General features: G+C 36.5%; 1 protein-coding gene across 6 annotated transcripts in view; it reads right to left on the reverse strand.

Moving 5' to 3' along the window:
* ERBIN (erbb2 interacting protein) overlaps positions 1 to 23,320 on the reverse strand; it is a 192,161-nt gene extending 168,841 nt beyond the window's left edge. For all 6 annotated transcript variants that reach the window (XM_043987553.1, XM_043987538.1, XM_043987530.1 and 3 more), the window contains exon 1: positions 23,001 to 23,320. The gene's annotated coding sequence lies outside the window, so the exon portion shown is untranslated. The remainder of the gene's footprint in view (positions 1 to 23,000) is intronic.
* Between the last annotated feature and the right edge of the window lie 260 nt (positions 23,321 to 23,580).

The following is a 23,580-nucleotide window of genomic DNA, read 5'->3' on the forward strand; positions in this document are numbered from 1 at the left end:
AACCTTCATTGCCCCACCAAAAAAGAAGAGAAAAGAAAAGATTAGAACTGCACTAACACTTTTCAAATACCCTGTATATCTTGTTTGTGCCTAGTTCACTTAATGAGAGTCAAAGAAAATTACCATTCATTATGCACCTACTATGCCAGGCACTGTGCTAAGCACTGAGGATGTGAAGAAAGGCGTAAGACAGGGTCTATGAGTGGTTAAAGCACTTCTAAGCTGGGCTAGAATTATAGACTACTACTAACTATGATCACATGAATAGAGGAAAAGCTGTATCTCTGAAAAACATTATGAAAACAAGAAAATAAAAGAGTAGATTAATTAGATCAATGTGAAATTTTGTTTTGTTTGGGGGGTTTTGGGGGGGGAGACTCTCACTATCTCACCCAGAGTAAATCACCAATTATTGGGACCTTAGGCAGACTGATAAGACACCTCTGAAGAAAGCATGACCAGGTAGGCGCTAATAGCACATAATAAGCTTTGAAGGCACTATTATGGGAAGATAAAGAATGGACCCACTGAAAGTAACTGAAAATCTACAAAAGGATAAACTGCCCATTTAAGTGGTCTCTCCTATAGCAAAGATACACTCCAAGCAAAGAATACAAAGAAAAAAAAACTTATTTGAATCAAGATGTGAATGGATTCATGGAATACCTAAGACAGAACTCACTGGTGGTTCAAAATAGGAAGATGACAGCAACAGATACACAGAAATATGAAAAGAAATAGCAACTGCTTTTTAGAAGATAGTCATTGAGGGGGCAGCTAGGTGGCGCAGTGGATAAAGCACCGGCCCTGGATTCAGGAGCACCTAAGTCCAAATCCGGCTTCAGACGCTTGACACTAGCTGTGTGCCCCTGGGCAAGTCACTTAACCCTCACTGCCCCACAAAAAAAAAAAAAAAGAAGAAGAAGAAGAAGAAGATAGTCACTGAGAAGGAAGAAGGTTGAAAAGAAAAAAGAAAGAAAGAAAAATGCAAAGGTTTGTTATCACTGCAGAAAACAAGGCCATAGAAATACAGACTGTTCAGCTATCCTTAAGTGTAAAAGTATGAGCACTGAAATTTCTTATTGGTGTGGGTAAAATGAACATAAAATATCCAAACATAAATTCAAAGTAGATCCAGGCATGGAGAAATTTTCTTTTACAAAATGTTCCCTTTGTGGAGAGATGAGGTAACTATTTAGATTTTGTATTGATAATCCAAAAGATGATTGCTGTAGATTTTGTACCTTGGTTAAATAGACTAAGAAAAGATACCCTGAAAATCAGAATTCAGATAAAATAGTCACAGGTGATCGATCTCTTGAATGAGGAGATGAAGGTGGATTATGAAGAAATTTGGGCTACTACCAAACCACAAAAACTCAAAATATTAGTAGCCAGGGCTGTTTATTTTTGACAGCAGACAGAGCTGTCTTTTTTGTTACTGCCTTATACTGAGTTATACAGTCAGGAACTAGGACTTCCCAGATGGGTTAGGACTGGGTTTAACAAATAAAGACAAATTTAGTGAACATATACTCAAAGAGAAAACCTAAAAGTATATTGCAAGTAATCAGAATGTTGCCCAAATGCATTTTCCAATTCCACCAGCATAAAACTTGTAAATAAAAGCACTGGATACTGAAATCAGAGTTTCTAGAGGAAGCATAGTTCTTAATAGGACCTAGAAAGCATGAATGATACTGATAAGAATCTTGTTGCAAGGGCAACTAGGTAGCAGTGGCTAAAGCATCGGCCCTGAATTCAGGAGTACCTGAGTTCAAATGTGGCCTCAGGCACTTGACACTTGCTAGCTGTGTGACCCTGGGCAAGTCACTTAACCCCCAATGCCCTGCAAAAAAAAAAATATGATAATCTTGTTGCAATAATTTGAACAATTCAAAAAGCAAGACCTATGTATTAAGAAGAGCACTTTAAAAGTTTCATTTCTTTATGTAATTAATTTCAATACAATGACACAAAAGGTCATGGTTTTCCAGCACCTTGAAATTTATTCTCCTTTTGAATTTAATATAAATGACCTTACCTACAAAAAAAAAAAGGAACTCACAAATGCACATGATTATGTCAACAAATGCAGAAAAAGTCTTTGACAGAAAATGCACATCTAATATGCTTTAAAAAAAAAGTTTAAAAAGTAGGGTTTGGAAGGTCATATTTGATATCATAAAAAAAGATCTTCCTAAAACCAAAATTCAAGCCATTGTCTACAATGGGAAAACACTATAAACTCTCCAGATAAAAACAGGCATAAAACAAGAATGACCCTTCTCCCCACTATTATCTGGCATGGTTCTAGATATATAATAGCAATGAGAATAAACAATGACAAAGAGGAGACAAAAATCACATAAGATAATAGCAGGGAAGTACTATTAAAAATAATTGCAACGTGTATAAATATCTGGGGGCCATTCTACAAAGAAAAATTCAAAATAAATAAAATTATAAATTGCTTTTTGAAAATGACTTAGTTGGAGATTTAATTCTTTACTCATTAATACGGCATTCCAATTTGATGCCATACCAAAGTATCAAGGGTATACTTTACAAAGCTGGCAAAATAAAAATAAAAATTAATTTGGGGTGCAGCTAGGTGGCGCATTGGATGAAGCACAGGCCCTGGATTCAGGAGGACCTGAGTTCAAATCCGGCCTCAGACACTTGACACTTACTAGCTGTGTGACCCTGGGCAAGTCATTTAACCCTCATTGCGCCACCCCACCCCACCCCCAAAAAATTAATTTGGAGGAACAACAAAAAGATCTATAATCCCAAGTAAAATAATTTTTAAAAGCAGAATTTTTTTTAAAGGGAGGAAATGGCACTTTTAGACTTTACATTACAAAGCAATCGTCAGGGGGGCGGAGCCAAGATGGCAGAGGAGAGGCTGTGACTCCCACAAGCTCCAGATAAACCCGTCCATTCACGCCCAAATAATGGGGTAAAAATCAAAACTCAGAACAGCCTAATGCACACAAGAACAAAGCAATCATCAAAAATACTTCACAGTGATTAAAGTAAGTCAATAATGAAACATTCACATAGGAAATGAGATTTACTGTAGGTAAGAAACTGAAACAATTAAATTAAATAACCCAGTGTTCACTAAACTCAGTATTACAGACTATTTAGAGAGGAGGTCCCTTTCTGGGAAGTGTTGAAAAAACTGGAAAGCAGGGAGAAATCAGGTTTAGGTCAAAACTCTTATATCATGTTTCACAATAAGCTGAAAACAAATATATGGCATGAATATAAATGATTACACCATTAAAAAATTAGACAAGGATGAGAACAGATACTTTTCACAACCTATGACTAGGGAGTTAATTTTTATATGAGATCATAAAAGATAAAATGTTGTTTACATGAAATTGAAAAGCTTTTGCATAAAAAATCAATGTAGGTAGGGGTAAGAAGGAAAGCTGTTGACTGGAGAAAAAATCTTTGTTTCAAGTATCTCTGATAGGAGTTTGACAGAGGCCTAAGACAACTAAATAATAAGCACTAAACATTTAAGATGAAAAATCATTCCCCATGTGTAAATGGTCAAAGATTGTAAGTAAATTGTTCTAAAAAGAACTGTTATTAACAAACACATGAAATTGCTCTAAATCACTAATAAGAAAAATATAAAAATAACTCTGAAATATCACCTTTCACCCAGTAAGGTGGCAAAGATGACCAAAAAATAGAAATAATCCATGTTGAAAAAGCCACAATAAAACAATTATAATAATAATACATTGTTAGTGGAGCTGTGAGCTGTTCCAACCATTTTAGAAAGCAATTTAGAATTATGCCAAAAACTCTTCTCAGCAATACAATGATTCACAACAATTCCAAAAGACTCAAGATGGAAAATACCCCACACATCCAGAGAAAAAACCATGGAGTCTGATTGCACATTGAGGCATACTATTTTCACTTTTTTGTTTTTTGTTTTTTCTCATGGTTTTTCCCTTTTGTTCTGATTTTTCTTTCACAACATGACTAATGTAGAAATATATTTAACATGATTGTACTGTATAACCCATATGAGATTGCTTGTTATCTTGGGGAGGAAGAAGGGAAAAGAAGGAGGGAGAAAAATTTGGAACTCAAAATCTTACAAAAATGAATGTTGACAACTATCTTTACATGTAATTGGGGAAAATAAAATACTATACTATTTTTATGCTAAATAAATTTTTATGCTAACTAAAATATCTATACTCAGAGATCCCACTCTAAGGCATATCGCCGAAAGAACTCAAAAGACATGAAAAGAAAATTCCTATACACTCCAAAATATTCATTGCATCACTTTTTTGAGTAATAAAGAACTGAATACAAAGTTGGATATACATTCATTAGGGGGAGATGACAAAACAAACAGTGATATTAGAATGTAATCAATGGAATATTACTGTACTGTAAGAAAAGATGAACACAGAAGCATGGGAAGACATAGGAATGGATGCAGAGTGGAGTGAAATAAATAAGCAGAGCAAGAGAACAAAATTGACTACAAAATTAATTTTCACCCCAATTCCTAGAAAAGATCCTCTAATTTCATTCTTTACATTGTCTCACTTCTTATTCACTGTCCCCCACTCCTACCCCACCAATCAACAAAAACAGCTCTTCTCTTTTTCTTTAAGCAGTCAACATTTAATATTAATTACATCCTTTTGCCAAACTTTGATTATCAATTCACCAAATTTGTTGACTAGGAAATGAGGCTTAGGGGGAGGGTGGGCTTTTCCTGACATCTTTCTCATATAAACACAGAATTTTCTATCTCAAGTAAGATGATGGGTGTAAAAGTGCTCTGCAAACTTTAAAGTGCTATGTAAGTGCCAATTGTTATGATAGTAAGAGAGTTTAATCCAACCCCTTTATTGTATAGATGAGGACATTGAGATCCACAAGGTTCCATGGCTTGTCCAAAAGTCATACATGGAGACCGTGCCAGAGCCAAGACTAGATAGAAGTCAGATCCAGGCTGGAATGGTTCCATGTTACTGAAGTGTGCTGCTTAAGGTAGTGGCAGGCAGGTTCTCTACCTTTTTTATAAATAGGATTTACCAAGTAAAGAGTGGGAGATATCCACTGTTCTAGCAATTACCTATAGTACACCTGTGAAGCAGGAATAAGAAAGAATATCTGAATGGGGTTACATTTTTAAAACAGTAGTTATCAAGAATATCTGATAAGTCCTACTCTGCTAGAAAGGCTTCATAATTGGAGATTAAATCAAATTTAAAATGTTGATGAAAAACAGCTCTTTTCAGGGTTACAAAACATATATTAATTGTTAAATCCAATGACCCTTTCTAAATCCTTGACCTCCTAGAACTTTGAGCAGCTTTTGATACTGACAACCACACCCTTTTCTAAGAGCTTCAACAACATAGCCCAGTCTCCATTCTACTCAGACTTCTCGGTTTCTCTGACTGGATCAATTAGAGGTAGATACCTCTAACACCCTAAGCATTATTGTTATTGTCCAAGGGATTTTCTTGGCAAAGAAAGATACTGGAGTGGTTTGCTATTTCCTTCTCCAACTCATTTTACAAAAGAGGAACTGAGGCAAACAGGGCTCAGTGGCCTTCCCAGGGTCACACAACTATTAAGTGTCTGAGGCCAGTTCTGAGCTTGTCCTCCTGGCTCTAGGATCAGCACTCTATATACTGAGCCACTTAGCTCCTAGATAACTACAAAATGTCAGATCTCTTTTCTCTCCCCCTTCCTGTCCTTCCTGCCTTCAAATGCAATTCCTTATTGCTAACAAGAAACTGCTAAAACTCAGCACATACAGTTCAAGTTCAATAGGTCTAAAACAGAACTAAATCTATTCTCTCACTGCCCCCCAAAAGACAATTCAATGATTTTCTCCTCTAAATTTCATGATTTCACTTAATAATGTTCTATTCACTATTCTTCCAGTCACCCAGGTTCACAGTCTCAGAATCATCTTCAATTTTTCCCTCTCATTCCAAATTCATTTTCTAGGTTTTATTAATTATACATCCAATGTATCTATCTCCCATTCATCCTCTTCTCTCCACTCTGCTATCACCTAACCTAGTTCAGAACCCTCATCACATCTCGCTCCTAAACACAGCATCCTAACTGGTTCCAGTCTCTCTTCTCATCCAATCAACCCACCTCATAGGTGTCAAATTCACATTTCTAACCCACGGTCTGCCCATGTTACTGCCTATGTAAGAATTTTTAGTAGTTTAGGGTAAAATACCTACTCCTCTGCCTGTTATTTAAGTCCTCCCAAATTTTACTTATTCTTTCCTACTTGTCATATACTCTGAATTCTAATCTTACTAGCTATTTCCCATGGGGTAGAATTGAAAGCGTGTTGAATTTGGAGTGAAAAAAATTAGGGTTCCAAAGCCTTTCTGTACCACTTAGAACACTTCCCCCTCTCCTCCCCCTGCCCAAAATCTGTGGAAATAAGTAGAAGGAAGGGTCAAGTTATTTAACCATTTCAGGGCCTCTTTCCTCATCTGTAAAATGAGAGGATCTAAGACCTTAAACTCAACAACCTATCTCTGGTCTCTGCACCTTCAGAAAAGCTATCTCACATACCAAATGTACTCCTGCAAGTACATTCTCCTTAAAGAATCCCTAGCTTTTCCAAACTATCTGCCTCCATAGAAAGAACTCATATTATATGAATACAGATAGAAGCATGCTATTTTTCACTCTCTTTCATTCTTTTTTTTTTATGCAATTCTTCTTGTACAAAATGACTAATATGGAAATGTTTTACATGATTGCACATGTACAACCTATATCTGACTGTTTACCATCTCAGGGAGGTGGGAAGAAAAGGAGGATGGAAGGGATAGAATTTGGAACCCAAAACTTAAAAAAAAAGGTTTAAAAATTGTTTCAACATGTAATTGGGGAAAAAATAAAATATGTTAAAAGAAAAAAAAAGAATCTTTAGCTTCCTCCAAGGCTCATCTGAAAGCTTTTCTGCTTCTGCCAGTTGTTACTGTTCTCTCCCCTAAAATCGCCTTTTGTGTATTTTATATGCTCCCAATAGTCTATAGTGCTTGAGGGCAAGAAATTATTTGTTTCTATGTGTGTATCCATAGTACTTAGTACAGGGCCATTCACAGGACACTTAATAAATAGGTGATTTGAAAATTTATTTGATATAAAGAACAGAAAACCTTGTTGATGAGCCTCTCCTCTGATTATTAATATTAAGACATGTCTGTCAACCTAACAGAGGATGTCCAATAAAGAATACAAATGTACAAGTATTTGCCTCGCTAATGAGGTCCTCTAGATGTATCTGTTTAAAAGTAAAATTTAAATGATCACATCAAGCCCTCAAAACACTGCAGGAGCCTCCTAAATGAGAACCATAATCACTTACAGACAAACAGAAGAGCTAGAAAGAGTTCTAGTCCAATTTCAAAGAAGAAACAAAGACTTTGGACCAACTATCAACAAAGGAAAAACCAAATCAATGCAATACACCTATTGATAGTGATATAATACATCTATGATATTCACTTGGGCAAAGAATCCATAACATTGGTCCATCAACATACACATTTTGGGAGGGGCACTGAAGATAAACAAATTAGAACTAGAATAGGAGGAAAAGTGATTTTCGTTGCATTCTGGGAAAATATTCAGGACTTTCAATGCTAATAAGTTTCTCCCTAAAACAAAATCCTATCTTATTAAGATGAATATTCTTCAACAATGACATAAAACTCCAGATCATTACATACTAATCTCCAAGGAATCAAGACTGCATGTGACCAAAAAGTAATGATGGGGCACACAGTAGATATAAAAAACCTCCAATATATAATTGACAATAATTTACACACACAAAGTAGCATAAAGAATATCAGAAACACATGACCAGGAAAAGTGGTGAGCCAGTCATGGACAGAAAATGTAAGATAACAGATGAGCAATACATTGGCATCCATAAAGTGTGAAAACATCTAGAGAATGGTTCCCAATACACCACACAAGTGGACTACCTGTGGAGGGCATGATAAGAGTCACATAATAAGACATCAATTAAGTTAATATACCTTTGGAAGCAATACCCCCAAAAACGTGAACCCAGATCCCCTCAAGAATTAAGTATTATTCAGTGATCCAAGACACCCCAAGGACTAAAGATGAAGCATACTATCCACCTCCAAAGAAAGAACTGATACTTATACCAGCTCTTTTTTGGTGGCAAGGAATTCAAAATTGAGGGGATGCCCATCAAATGGGGAAGGACTGAATAAATTGTGGTATGTGATTATGATGAAACACTATTGTGCTTTAAGAAATGATGTACAGGATGTTCTCAGAAAAACCTGGAAAGACTTACATGAGCTGATGCAAAGTGAAATGTACTGTATACAAAGTAACACCAATATTGTAAGATGATCGGCTGTGAATGACTTGGCTATTCTCAGCAATATAATGATCCAAGACAGCTCTGAAAGGGCTTATGATGAAAAATGCTATCCATTCCCAGACAAAGAAGTGATGGTGTCTGGATACAGATTGAAGCATATTCTTTACTTTATTTTTCTTGAGTTTTTGTCTGTTTCCTTTTACAACCTAACATGGAAATGCTTTGCATGACTACACATGTATAACTTATACTGAATTGCTTGCCTTCTTAAAAGGGAGGGAGGGAAAAAGAGAATTTGGAACACGAAGTTTTAAAAATGAATGTTAAACACTTACTAGCTGTGTGACCCTCAGCAAGTCACTTAACCCTCACTAAAAAAACAAAACAAAAAGAAACAAAAAGAATGTTAAAAAAATTTTTTTTAATTTTTTTAAATGAATGTTAAAATTTGTTTTTACATGTAATTGGGGGGAAAATTCTATATAAACTAAAAAAGAGAGAAAGAACTGATATTGATTGAGCATAGACTGAAGCAGGCTATTTTTCACTTTATTTCTTTCATTTTTTTTCTTTTTGAGTTTTCTTATACAAAATGACTAATATGGTAATGTTTTACATAATTGCACATGTATAACTTATATGTGCTTACTGCCTCAGGGAGGGTGGAGGTGAGGGAGGAAAGGAAAGGAGGGATATAATCTGGAACTCAAAACTCTAAATAAAAATGTTTATTATAAAAAAAAAGATGCCACCTAGAAAAAGAAAGAAAGAAGTACTATTCAGGAATCCTCCTTTGGAAAGAGGTAACTGGGATTGTTGTTAACCATCCAATCTGTCACTAAGACAGATACAATGGCTGTACATCATAGCTGGTCAAAATGAAGTGAGCAGAAGTAGGAGTACATTGTACACAGCAACAGCAATATTGTATATAATGAAGAACTGTGAATGACTTGGTTATTGTCAGCAATACAATGATCCAAGACAATCCCAAAGGACTAATGATGAAACATGTTATCCACCTCCAGAGTAAGAACTGATGTTGTCTGAATACAAACTGAAGTATACTATTTTTCACTCTTTCTTCTTGTTCAAGTTGTCTTACACAAAATGACTAATATGGAAATGTTTTACATGACTGCATATGTATATAATCTTTATCAGACAGCTTACTATCTCAGGGAGAGGGGAGGGAAAGGAGGGAGGGAGGAATAGAATTTGGAACTCAAAACTTTTTTTTTTAAATGTCAAAATTGGTTTTTACATGTAATTGGGGGAGGATAAAATATTTTTTTAAAAAACAGTCTTAAGAATTTCATGCTCTTAATTGAGGAGATAGAAAGCACACAAACAACTACAATCACCCCTTCCACATCACAATTTTCCCCATTCCAATTTCACTACATTGCATGTTGGCATAAGAAATTAAATGGGAATTGGGGGAGGGGTGGTTCTGGAAGCCACAGACATGAGAAGGCCAGCAGATGACACAGAAAATGTTTAAAAACTCAGAAATGCATAACATATGTATAGTATTCTAAAATATAGCCTATGACCAAATATGTAATCCAACTTTTAAAGTAAGGTACTGTAAACACCCCATAAAAGAAAAAGGAAACAAAATCAGACTTTTTCTCTGGTACAAAGAGCCAAAAAATTTCGGGCTGATTTTTCAGATCACAGGGGACACCATACTCCTAACCCCTATAACATCGAAGGAATCACTATATATACAAACTAAATATATACAGTATAAGTAGGAAATAATCATATGGGAAGGCACAAGCATTAAAGGGCATCAACAAAGGCTTCTTGTATAAGGCAGGATTTTAGCTGAAACCTGAAAGAAACCAGAAGTAAGGAAATACATATTAGAAGAGGAAGTCCCAGGCTTAGGGGACAGCCAGGAGAAAATGGCTGGAGTGGGAAGGAGTATCTTATATAAAAGTAATGAAGCCAATGTTGCTGGTTTAAAGAATACCTGGGAAGAGTAAGATAGAAGTCTGGAAGACAGGAAAGGGTTAGGTTATGAATGGCTTTAAAAGTCAAGCTGGTTGGGGCAGCTAGGTGGCCCAGTGGATAAAGCACCAGCCCTGAATTCAGGAGTACCTGAGTTCAAATCCAGCCTCAGACACTTGACACTTACTAGCTGTGTGACCCTGGGCAAGTCACTTAACCCTCATTGCCCCACCCCCCAAAAAAAAGACAAACTGGGTTTTTTTATTTTTTCCTGGAGGTAACAGGGAGCCACTGGGATTTACTGAATAGTGGACAAATACTTGAGGTAGGAAAACCAACCAGACACCTACTATAAGATGATATTAGATGAACCCTTTCCTTCCTTCAACCAAGAGCCTTATGATTAATGAAGTTTCCTTCTTCAAAATTATATCAAAAACTATCAAACCAACTGGTTGTTATTATGGGTAAGAGCTCCTAAATATATATTATCTTTTCTATGGTAAAAGATATGAATGTGGGGGCAGCTAGGTGGCATAGTTGATAAAGCACTGGCTCTGGATTCAGGAGGACCTGAGTTCAAATCTGGCCTCAGACAACTGACTTACTAGCTGTGTGACCCTGGGCAAGTCACTTAACCCTTATTGCCCTACCCAAAAAAAAAAAAAAAAAAGATATGAATATGCTCCCTGTCTCCTCTCCCGACCCAGCCCTTTTCTTGCTTTCCATTAATTGTTCCAAGAGTTTAGCAATTAAATGGCAAAATAATCAATATTAACACATTCCAAGACTCATCAAACACTGGAAAAGACTCCTCTGATTCTTCAATTATGGATAGCTAGTAACTTTGACAGATCGTTTAGCTAGATACCTATTAGACGTATGTAATAGATAATAATGAAACAGACAGACTCACACTATAGGAACTGACAGGACTAGACTGACAGGACTACTCAAATAGCTATTAACAATAAACCATAGCTTGGAAACTTGGACACAGAAGACAATCTTAATAATAACACTACCACAAAAGACAATAAATCCTCTTCCTACAAATCTCAGTATCCTTATTTCTTTAATCGGTGAATTCTAAGAAAAAGCTGGCCAAAGACAATTATATTCCTAAAGCCAAACAAAATAAACTTAGAGGCTGTGCTAATTCTCTCAAGAAAAATCAATTCCAAATACTGTCACCATCTGAATTATATTTATTTGAAAACAAAGCATTTGTAGAACCAGGCAAAGAGCAATAAAGTTTAATATTTCTAACTCTGCAAGAGCTTGACAAGAGTAAAGTTCCTAAATGCTTTCCTTTAAAAAAAAAAAACACAACATAATTATTCCTTTCAATTGCACTGTTAACCCTACTTTGTCCATTTATTCAAACTTCTATTGGGAACTATTTGTAAGAAAACAATGAAGAGAATGTGAATTGCCAGTGGTTCTTCTGATTTCATTAATTCCATATTTAGTCAAGTGTGTATGTATGAAATTCCTGCTGAACTTGTTTCAGGTCCCATTTTAACAGTTCCATCTTCAGCCAATTGCCAATTTCACAAATCACATTTTGAGAAAAATCTACAAAAGCTATCCATTTCTCCTACATACACAAATTGTAACTGAAAAATAATGGGGGGCAGAGGAGCTTTCAGATTCCTATTTTTGCCCAAGAGTTTTGAACAATATTAAGAAACACAAGTTAAACAAAATTCATTCATTCCGCAGGCATTTACTGAGCACCTAAGTGCAAAATATTGTGTTAGTAGGCACTGGGGGAAATACAAAGTTATTTAAAACAGGGTCCCTTCCCCAGTGCTGTGCAACTTAACAGTGGAGGAGGAGCTTATTTCAAATGAATATAGAGTGGAAGAGTATAATCTAGACTTCCGAATTACTTTTTTTAAGCTATAGTGAAATGATGATTTTGGAATTATGCAAATACAGTGATTACAATGTCCATATCTTTTTTTTTTTTAAGTGAGGCAATTGGGGTTAAGTGACTTGCCCAGGGTCACACAGCTAGTAAGTGTTAAGTGTCTGAGGCCGAATTTGAACTCAGGTACTCCTGACTCCAGGGCCAGTGCTCTATCCACTGCGCCACCTAGCTGCCCCAATGTCCATATCTTTTAACAAAGGTCCCAATACTGGGCTTATGCCACAAGACCACTGATTAAATAAAGTCCCTACATAAACCAAAATATTTAAAGCAGCACTTTTTTGTGAAAGCAAAGCCTTGAGGCAAAGTAGATGGCCAACATCTGGGGAATGGTCAAACTAATTGTGGCATAAGAAAGTAATGAAATATTAAGCATATTGAAAGAAATGCTGAAAGTGATGAATACAAAGATGCATGGAAAGAGCTACACAAACTAATACACAGTGAAGAAAGCAGAACCAAGAAAACAATCTATGCAATGTCTACAATATAAAAGTCAAGCATAACCACACAATGCACAAATAATCAAAAGTGAACATTGCAAAATTATAAAGACCATGTATAGTCAGAAAGAAGACATGAGAAGACACTCCCAACTCACCCCTTTGCAGAAGTAGGTCAACAAGTGTTGAACATTGCACATATTTTCCGACTTTTTCAATGTATTGATCAGTTATGCTGATTTTTCCCCTTTTTTCCTATCTTTAAAAAATACTGTCTATTACATGAGATGGCTCTCTGGGAGACAGGGATACTGGGAGATAATAGAGGTTTTAAAAATAAAAGACATCAATAAAAAAAATTTTTTTAATCAAATAATGACCCAAACACTGCAAAAGGTCCATCAATTTAAATGTGAACACTTGACCAGCTGACAGGGGTGGGAGGTGATGATAGAGTCCACCCAGCAAAATCAAACTCTAGATTACCCATAGAGTCCAAGTATAAAACATAATCCAGACAGGAAATTCTGGATAATCCAGGATGATGCCTTTAGATGCTGAAGAAGATAGGTTGCAAAATAAATATATGAAGCAGAGTATCTACCCTTCTATAGACTACACACTGAGACCTCTTCAATTTGCCTTCAGTTCTGAGGTGACAAGTAGTTGACAGAGCAACAGTAAGTTTCTACTACAAACTATTGAAAACTCATCTCTCTGTCTCTGTCTCTCTGTCTCTCTCTCTTTCTCCCCACTCCCACCCAAGTGCATGTGTGCATATGTATGTATGTATGTATGTATGTATGTGTCCATGTGTAACAGTATAGGACCTCTGGAAAAAGAAGGTGGACTATTAGTTATTTTGATTCTGGATAAGTTAAATCTACAGAACAAATTTTTTAAATAGTTAAGCAAATGTTTATTAAGTACTATGTAGCCAATTCTAGAATGACATGGGAAACACAAAATAGGGAGTCATAATCTTTGTCCTCCAGGGGCCTACAATCTAGCTCTGCAGTTAACATTGACAATGATAGAACAACAAAATTCACTACAAGCAATCCCCAATGTAAAAATAATTTTATTCCAAAGTTATTTGGAAATTAAAGAAGGAATAAATTTTTCCACAAAAATCAATATTTTTCAGTTCTTAGGCCAATCCAAAAAAAGTATTACAGGAGCAGCTAGGTGACACAGTGGATAGAGCACCAGCCCTGGAGTCAGGAGGACCTGAGTTCAAATCCAGCCTCAGACACTTGACACTTACTAGCTGTGTGACCCTGGGCAAGTCACTTAACCCCCATTGCCCAGCAAAAAAAAGAAAAGAAAAAGAGAGAGAAAAGAAAAAGACAATGTGAGGTATCATAACAATAACCACTGCCCTAGAAAACAGATTGAGGAGAAAGAATTCTAAGAGTCATTGGACTCTCTGAACCCCATGACCAAAAAAAGAAGCCTAAACATCTTATTTCAAAAAAATCTTAAAACTGACCAGATCAATTAGAAATAGAAACTCCTGAAAGAACTGACCCCCCCCCCCAAAAAAGAGGATGTTATTTTAAAAAACATTCTACTTACTTGAAAAAATATGAGCTTAACCTGGAGGTTTCCCTTAGTGGTCACAACAGATGAACTAGTTACATTTGTTAAGTATAGATGCCAACTTATCAGTCAAGCATTTCTTCCACAATTTTGTTCTGATTTGTTTTGTTTTTGTTGTGTTTTTTTTCTCTTTTCTCTTTCTGTTATAATATACACCATCTGTAACATGTACCCTCTGCAGAGGCCCTCCCTTTGCAAGACCAACGTCAAAGCGTCGGTTCATGAGGACAAAAAACTGCCCCTCTGGACAAAACTTTCCTATCTTCCTTTTCTATATTGTTATTAACATATTGTTAGTTAGCATAGGTTATTATATTCTGTTATTTTTGACTGTTTCATCAAGGAAACGTACCGTTTCTTGAGGAAACAAAGCGGGGAACTGTAACGATTGGAATGATGCCACCTGCTGGAGACTTACTGTAGAAGAGTTCCACCCATGAAGCGAAGGTCTTTGAGGGCAAGACCAGGAGTCTTTTCTTTGGAGTGAGGAAGTGACGCGGGCTAGTGGAAGGAGGAAGGAAGAGACTGGCACTCGGTCTCACGCTCTTTCCTCTGGACTCTGGTAGAGAGTGGAGCTAGAAATGTGCTCTCCCTTTAATAGATAGATGAATCTAGGCCTTTCTCTCTCTTTACCAAATTCTTATTCTCCTTAATAAATGCTTAAAAGTCTAACTCTTGCTAAAGTTTATAATTTATTGGCGACCACTCATTAGATATTTTAGACAGACTAGCTAGAATTTTAGGCCTTAACATTGTTCCATTGGCCATGAAAGTAGCAAACACTTCTTAGCACCTGGTCAGACATTGAAGAAGCCAAAGTCATCCATTTCATACCAGGCCATCACCAGTCATCTTGACTTTTGTCTTGTCACTGGACTTCAATGACTCTGAACAAAAAACAACAACTTTGTACAACTCTGCCTCACTTAAATCCAATTCATGCTGGAGTCAAGACTTCACCCTGTGATGTCATTGGTTCTCCTCCAAACCAAAGGATGAGCAACAACAACAACAAATGGTCAAAGGCTATGAATGGGCAGTTTTTAGAGGAAAATTATTAACTATACCAAAAAAAAAAAATGCTCTAGATAACTAACAGGGAAAAACAATTTAAAACTCTGAATTCCCACTCCATGCCTATCAGATAGGCTAAAATGACAAAAAAGGAACATGACAAATGCTAGAGGAGCTGTGGAAAACCAGATACGTTTAATGCACTGTTAGGAGAGCTGTGAACTGGTCCACCCATTCTGAAAAGCAATTTGAACTTGGTCAAAAATACTATTAAATTATGCATAACCTTGCTGCATACTACATCTATACCCCAAAGAGAACAAAGAAGAAAATGACTCATATATATACATATATATGTGTGTGTATACACACACACACACACACACACACACACACACACACAAACAAACAATTTATAATAATTCTTCTTGAAGGGACAAATAACTGGAAGCTAAAAGAGTATCCATCAATTAAGGAATGGCATGAACAAGTTATGGCATAAGAATGTGATGGAATACTACTGTGCTGTAAGAAATAATGAATGGGCTAGTTTCCAAGAAACCTGTATGAACTGATGCAAAGTGAAGTGAGCAGAACCAGAACAATTCATAAATAAAAACACTGTAAAGACAACTTTGAAAAACTTGAAAACTCTAATCAACAGAATGACCAGCCACAATTCCAGGGCTTGTTATGAAACATGCTATTCACCTCCAAAGCTCAGTGATAGACTCAGACTCAGATTAAGGCTTATTGTTTTAGGTTTTTGGTTTCGGACACGGTCAATGCAGGAATTTGTTTTGCTTGACTATACATGTTCCTAACAGGTTTTGTTTTTCTTGCTTTCTCAATTGGGCCGGGGGGGGGGGGGGGGGGGGGGAGCTGTTTTGGGCCTGAAAAGAAAATTGAATTTTAAAATTATGCCCCAAAAGCTGCAAAATTGTACAAACTCTTTGACTCAGATCCTACTGCTATGCCTATATTCCAGAGAGATCAAAGGATGGGGAAAAAATCCTATATATTAAAAATATATGTATATTTAAAGTAGCTCTTTCTTGTAATGGTGAAGAAACTGGAAATTGATCAGGTGCCCATCAATTGAGAAATGGCTAAATAGATATATGAATATAATGGAATATTACTGGAATAAGGAAGGTGACAGTTTCAGAGAAACCTGGGAATGGCCAATGTGAGAATTTGTTTTGCTCAACTGTACATCTTTGTAAAGATGGTTTTGTTTTTCTTGTTTTATCAAAGGAAGGTGGAGAGGTGAAATGTGGAAGAGAAAGAATATGGATCTGAAAAGAAAAGAATTTTTTTTTAATTAAGGGCCCCCAAAGGATCCACTTCCAACTATGATGCCTCACAGACCCTTCTGCAAACAGGAGCTAGTTATGAATATTCTGGGAGACTCCCTAGCAAGTGGGTGCATCTACAGTGTCTCCTTGAGTGACTCAGAAGCCATAGGGAAGGACCAAAAAAGAAAATCTGTTTCCAGAATGCTGGAAGCCGGGGCTAGGATAGGTCCACATTGAGCTTTCTTTGGAGGTTTCAGGCTTCTTAAACTGATCTTCATACTAATATGAATTCCCAGTGATCTGCCAAAGAGTTTGGTAGCAGACAGAAATCAAACACTCTGTTATAGGAGATGATCGTGCTCTTTAAACTTGTTCCCAACCGAGGAAGAACACAGCTAACTATCAAAGCCATTCTCATTCTCATAAAACTAGAACTCCCAAGACTATCTTCTCCAATATTTAAGCCCATAAAAGGCAAGAGAAGTGGTCTTGATTCTACATACTTTTAAAATACATGTTCATTTAACACTATTATTTAATACATCATCAAATTAGAAGGAACCTGAGATCATCTAGTCCAACCCTTAAAGATGAGAAAACTGAGGTCCCAAGAAACTAAAATAACCTATACACAAAGCTCACACAGCTAATTTGTGGGAGGCCTATAACTAAACCCATGGTCTCAAGACTCCCAGTTGAATATTATACTAAAAGACTTCACTGTTGGGGAACGAGTTATTTCACAATACCAAGCAAATCTTCCAGATAACTAAAGCTTACCCTTTAAGGTAAAGCTTTTTAAAAATTTAATCAAATGTATTATGTATTCCCATGCCTTCTTAAAGAGAGTAGAATATAATTTAAGCTTTTCATAATGACTGTAGGTCATTATAAAATTAACTATTATACAGAGGTGTTTTGCAATGATGGCCCCAGGGACTCTTTAACCAATAACTAAATAAATGGCCACAGTCAGCAATGTTTTTTCATTTGTCTGCTTTTTTGTAATTTTTCTCTCTTCTCTTATCATTTCCTGTCATTTCTTGCTGAAATCTATGCTTGCTTCTCCCAAACACCTCAATTTCCCTTTTAATTTGCTACTTCTAATCTGATATGGCCTAGGAAGCCAAAAAAACCAGATCATTATTCATTATTATTATTTCTTATCATTATTATTTCATTAATTCTTTGTAAAGTCAAATGAAAAAGACTGAGTTTAAAAAGTTATCTTATAAAGTATGAGTTTTACTTTATCATAATGGTGCATCTACTATTTAGGCTACTCAGGTCTTTTTTAACTTATCCCTAGATTTCTCCACTGTCTTCTGAATAATTCAAATCACTTAATAAGTTATCTCTGGATAAATATAAAATTACTGTACTTATTTGTCATCACTATCTATAGGAAGGGCCAAAAGTCATAAAGGAGTCTGATATTTTAATAACTTTTTGAAAATTATTTTTATATCCTATGTGTATACATACATATGTATACATATTTATTTCCTATATATACTGTATATGATGCTATGGTATTATAAATTAAAAACAAAAAATAAAGGAGTTATTAAATATTGAAAGCCCTTTTTGACTTTTGGTCCACCCTGTAAATAGTCTAGATCAGGACTTCTTTTTTCTACTCATGGCCCCTTTTTGCCAAAGTAATTTCTACACAACCCCATAAAATAGGTATACATAACCTTTTCTGTTGCCAGACTTTTCTCAACCCTATATAGGGTCACAACCCACAGTTTAAGAAGCTTTGGTCTAGATAACTCTCTAAGACTCTAAGTTGAAGAGGTGCCAAACCACATTGGTAGAGGGAATTTCCTCATTCTGGAGTTCTCTAGACCAATGAAATTATAGTTTCAGTCCTAGACCCAATTTGTTTATAGCACCCATTTTTGATTAAAAGACATGAAGTGGCCCGTATCTTGTTATATTGCTGATACCCTTTTTCATGTAATGATACCTAATACAATGTTTTGAGATCTAGATGAGGGGGTTTTAGCCTGAGGTAACTGAATTTGTTTGTTTTTTTACATTTTAATGTATATTTCAACATAACTGGTTTCCTTTATAATCCTATGTTTGTTACTGCATGCATTTAAAAACATTCTGAGAAGGGGGCCATAGACTTCACCAAACTGCCAAAGAGGTCCACAACACACACAAAAAGGTTGAGAATGCCTAGTCAAACTCCTTCATTCTTTTTACAAGGGAGGAAACTAAAGTCCAGTGAAGTTAAGTGACTTGCCCAGGGTCACCCTAGTAGATAAAACTCCTAAGGTAAGAATAATAATGATTTGATATAGACACAAAGAATGGTATCACGAAAATAATGTTTTTAAAAGACATTTTTAAAAGACCAGAGAAAAGAGATCAAAATATAAGATGACTTGATGTCACACAACTTCAGACTTCAGGAGTTTACAATCTAGATATGAAAACAAAGCACATGCAAAAATGATGGCAAGTTATGTTAAATCATAAACTAGGTATTTAAAAGAAGAGAAGATATAAAATCAGAATGGTTTAAGAAGTGAAGTCTTCCTGGAAGAATTTTTTAACAAGTACTTTAACACAGAGAGGGACATGAACAGTGAAGTAGGTAAACAGCAGTTCAAGAACTCCTTAGAAAGAGAAGACAATCCACAGAGAATGTAAACTCTGACATCCAAAGCCCTGAACAGAGAAGGGAAAATGGAAATGACTATCAAATAAAGCAGTCAGGAAAAAAAGAGGGAAATTAATTAGGTAGGGTAACAACAACTGAAGTTTCTTATGTTACGAAAAGGGAAAAAAGTCAAATGATCAATCTGACAGAAGGAAAATGGACCTCATACTTATGATAGCAACACAGGAAGCATAAGTTTTAAAAGAAAGAGGAAATGTCTAAGGAGAAATGAAAATCTCTTGGAATGAGCTTGGAATTTGAATTTATAAAAACCTTTATAAAAAGCAGTATATCAAATATACTTTCTTTATGGCACCTAGGATACTATGAGCATTAAATAAATTATGCCCCAGGTTAAGCAGTCACATGACACAACTGAAAGTAGCAAAAAATTACCAAGCAGGTTAAGAAAATGAAAAATGCAACTGAAAGAGTAAGCATTCTAGGGATTTATGTGTATTATGGGGTGTTCCAGAAGAAAGAAAAGTCTCAGAAAAGGGTTAAGTGGAAAGAACAGAAATGAAATAGAAAAAAGCAAGGTGAAGTTGGATTGAAATTCATTAAGAAAATCATTTCAGTTTCAAAGACAAATTGGGTTAAAAATTTTGTTTAAAGCTTTTCATTTTCGCATAAGAGAAATATACAGTTTAAACTTGTCACAAGGAGTTAAATGAAACAATTAAGATCATGCATTCAGAGTTAGAAAGGACCTTAGAGGTCTTCTGGTACAACCCACCTCATTTTAAAGATAAGGAAATAGAAGGCCAGAGAGTTTGGAAAATTTCCCAATGATCATACAAGTTGCAAAGTGGGAGAGCCCAAGTCCTCCTACTCCAAATACAGTGCACTACTACTTCCACCTTCATTACTAAACCCAAGACAACTAAAACCACAAAATCAAAATTTGACTTCCACACTTTGGCATAAGCTTTTTCATGCACTAAAATGTTAGGATGACAAATCACATAACTAGCAAGTAGAAGTTAATCAACATTTAAATTTTATATTTTCAATAAACCAAATGAAAATCACTGATGGTATTTTGTGCACCTTAAGTAAAAATTTTGGAGATGTCTGTTACTGATCAAATACTGCAAAAGAGTTCTGACTTTTTCTATACATGCACCCTGAGCTTTGAGTCCATTTTAAAACATTTGAGCCATTGCAGACAACTGACAACAGTATTTAAGAAGAAATGTAATTTTTATAAATATGCTCACACAAAAAAAGCAATAATCACAAAATGCTAGATTGCAAAGATGGAAGGGTACTTAGAAACCATCCTGTCAGGTTCCTTCACTTTACAAGTGAGGAAATTGAAGCCTAGGGAAGTTAAGTGAATTTGGATTGTCTGCTGTATTTCTAGACTGTCAGAAGAAAATAGTTTCATAAATTCATTAAGCTAGTAACCAATAAGCTTAATGGACCTGTGGAATTCTAAGATCTATAGTCACTGCATGAGCTGCGTGCTTTTATTTAAGAAAAAAGGAAAATATGCAACATGGCTAGAGAGCTGGTCTTAAGGTAAGACCTGAAATTCAAGCCAAGTCTTGGACACACTTGGAAGTGACTTGGAACAAATCACAGTGGCCCAAGAAATTCTACAGATTATAAACTGCAGAATGGAGGTTCTGCAATGGCACTCAAGAGTTTCCTAATAGAAAGATGGAAAAAAAGGGGAGGGGGGACAGGGAGCATTTATTCTGGGTTAAAAAGTTCTTGACTCAAAACCACAACTCTTTATTTGTGGTTCCCCAGAGAGGAGATAAACAAAAATTACATACAAAGCAAAAAGTGATTCAAAGACATTTCTTGCTACAGCGATTTTCTTCTATAAGTCACTAAGAGAAAAAAACTTTGGAAAGTGCTCATTCTTTGTAAGAGGACTGCTGCTCTAGTTAGGCTTTGTTGCTTTTGTGCCAAAGATGTGCCATATAAGGAATCTCAAGTTCAATGTCATTTATTTTGTTCAGCTTTTTCAGATGTCCAGGAATAACCTCTTCAGCTAATAATACATTCAAAAACCATAAAGAAGATCAGTTGTGCATTTTATATTCCTTGAGCAAGCTAGTTTGATTTAGTACTTTCTTGCCAATCTAACTTGAAGGAAAATAACTATCTGGAGAAAAAAGACTCTGATAAAGGTCAACTTAACAATGTAAGCAGTAAAAGTTTAACATTTGTCTTTTTGCGTTTAATGTAAAAATAAAAGATAAAAGCTGTTAGGAAGAAGTAATAATGCATTTGATTAAGTTACTTCAAACTTGGACTTTCTTCTTTCCCTAAGGAAGCTACCATTTTTTTCCTCAATAGTCACCAATTATTTGAGATCTGATAAGAAAACTAAATATCAATTAACATGGGAAAGGAAAATTACCTACAGAATTTTCCTTGTATTCAAAAAGACTACTGTTTTTGCTCCTTAGCCTCCTAAGTATTACAGCAAAAGTTTAACTCCTATAACTATCCTTTCACACTAACAAATTCGATCTACAGCAACGCAAGAACCAACTGATAGAATCTGTGAAGTCTAATTGTTTTGAATACTTGGACTGAACTAGAGATGGCCTCTGACATCCCTTCCAGCTCAGATTCTTTGACTCTTAATTTAAATCACAGGCTACAATAATTTTTGCCATGCTTTTCATTACTCCAGCCTCCAAATTAAATAACAACTTACTAAATAGAAACACATATTACATATAAATATGCATATAAACACACACACACATTATATGTGTGTGTGTGTGTGTGTATATATATATATATATATATATATAGCATTTCTGCCAAAATGTTACAATCCTCAAAAAGTCAAGCAACCAGAAAAGTTGTGTATAAAAGTGTACTGTGGCTGTCACGCAGATAAATGGTATCAAAGGCTTATCAACCTAGTGGCAGGTGTTTTTCAAAACATACCTCCCTCTTTACTTGAAAGAACAAGGAATCATACCCCTTATTTCCATTCCTTTCAAAACTAGGCACTAACAGGAAAAATCCGTTTAAGGTAATTACTCTCTACTAAACTTGTGAAATAAGTCTTTATCATATGGTTCTTTAAAGGGCCAAAATAAATGCCCTCCCTTGTGGACAAGAATACACGAGCTAAGTTTTACTGAAATCCCCTTAAACTCCATCCATACCAAGAATCAACAAGGAGCTGTTGTTGTTGTGTTAAAAAGCCGAGCAGCCGCACGCTCGGCGAATGTCAAGAGACCTAACCTCCCCGAGAACTGAACTTAAACTCCCTCGAATAGTTAACAGTGTAAACAAACGTGGCAGACAATCTCTTCGGCAAACCAGCGACGAGCGACATCTTCCTGGCTAATTGGCAAATCCAAAGTTGCTAGATTCAGTCCACTTAAAAGAAAAATATTTGGAGAGTGCATTTTAGAAGCAGCCAAGCTACCCACTTCGGGACCTTGAGCAGAACAAAGGAACCCTATGTCTTAAACACCTTTAAAAGCAAAACAAAACAAGAAACAAAAAACAAAAAACTGCGTCCTCCCCCTCCCCGGATTCCTCCAACCTCCCCTAATAATGCGAGTCCAGAAGGTGGACATGGGGCAGCCCCGATATCCAGGACAGTCGGGCTTCCAAAGAAGACGAGGAGAGAAAAATCCCCCTCCAACCCTTCCCCTCCCCACGCTCGCACCCCAATTACCTCTTCGGAGTTCTCGGCCTCTTCTTTAGGCTCCCAGGTGGAGCATGATGGGGGTCCCTTTCTCCCTAAAACGCTGCTCCCCCTCCAACCCTTGCGGGGTCTTTTCTCTCGGGATGGGCGGATGTGAATGGGGATGCAAGAGGAAGAGGAGGCTGGTTTCGGCTTTTGGGGGGAAGAGGGGTGTTTGCAGGCCGGTTTCCTGGTCTCAAGTTTTGACACGAGTTTCCCAGCCGCCCCAACAAGGATCCCCCGAGGAAAAGGGGAAGGCAAAAAAAAAAAAAAGTTTTCTCTCGTGACACCGCCCGGAATTACTGCACGAAACTCACTTCCTGCCCGGGCAAAGAAGCTGAATCCAGATCCACGCAGGGGAACCCGGAAAACCAGCTCGACCTAAGCCGGGGAGCAGGAGGCGGGCGGACGGGGGGAGGGGGGGCGGTGTCTGTCTTTCTGTCTCTCTCCCGCCGCCGCCGCCGATGGTTCGAGCTCCGGCTCCAGAGGTGGACGACCCAAACCCAATCCTCCAAAGCTGCCGAGTGCGCTCGCTGTGCCACCGGGCGGGCGGGCGCCGACGACGCGCTCC

This window comes from Dromiciops gliroides, chromosome 1 (assembly GCF_019393635.1).
Source record: "Dromiciops gliroides isolate mDroGli1 chromosome 1, mDroGli1.pri, whole genome shotgun sequence".
In the NCBI taxonomy this organism is placed as follows: domain Eukaryota; kingdom Metazoa; phylum Chordata; class Mammalia; order Microbiotheria; family Microbiotheriidae; genus Dromiciops; species Dromiciops gliroides.